General features: G+C 38.2%; 1 protein-coding gene across 7 annotated transcripts in view; it reads left to right on the plus strand.

Annotated features, from left to right (window-relative positions):
• Positions 1 to 817, plus strand: part of RIC8B (RIC8 guanine nucleotide exchange factor B) — a 121,101-nt gene that overhangs the window by 97,640 nt on the left and 22,644 nt on the right. The window lies entirely within an intron of this gene.

Raw genomic sequence — 817 nt, forward strand, 5'->3', positions numbered from 1 at the left:
ACCATTTTCTTAATTGTTTTGGGTTTGTTATTGTAGGTCCTTTTCTTCTCTTGTGCTTCCCACTTAGAGAAGTTCCTTTAGCATTTGTTGTAAAGCTGGTTTGGTGGTGCTGAATTCTCTTAGCTTTTGCTTGTCTGTGAAGCTTTTGATTTCTCGATCGAATCTGAAGGAGATCCTTGCCGGGTAGAGTAATCTTGCTTGTAGTTTCATCCCTTTTCTCACTTTATCATGCCACTCCCTTCTGGCTTGTAGAGTTTCTGCTGAGAAATCAGCTGTTAACTTTATGGGAGTTCCCTTTTATGTTATTTGTCATTTTTCCCTTGCTGCTTTCAATAATTTTTCTTTGTCTTTAATTTTTGTCAATTTGATTACTATGTGTCATGGCGTGTTTCTCCTTGGGTTTATCCTGTATGGGACTTGCTGTGCTTCCTGGACTTGGGTGGCTATTTCCTTTCCCATGTTAGGGAAGTTTTCGACTATAATCTGTTCAAATATTTTCTCGGGTCCTTTCTCTCTCTCTTCTTCTGGGACCGCTATAATGCGAATGTTGTTGCGTTTAATGTTGTCCCGAGGTCTCTTAGGCTGTCTTCATTTCTTTTCATTCTTTTTTCTTTATTTTGTTCCGCAACAGTGAATTCCACCATTCTGTCTTCTGGGTCACTTACCCATTCTTCTACCTCAGTTATTGTGCCATTGATTCCTTCTAGTGTATTTTTCATTTCAGGTATTGTATTGTTCATCTTTGTTTGTTTGTTCTTTAATTCTTCTAGGTCTTTGTTAAACATTTCTTGCATCTTCTTGATCTTTGCCTCCATTC

Source organism: Physeter macrocephalus, chromosome 6 (genome assembly GCF_002837175.3).
Source record: "Physeter macrocephalus isolate SW-GA chromosome 6, ASM283717v5, whole genome shotgun sequence".
NCBI lineage: Eukaryota > Metazoa > Chordata > Mammalia > Artiodactyla > Physeteridae > Physeter > Physeter macrocephalus.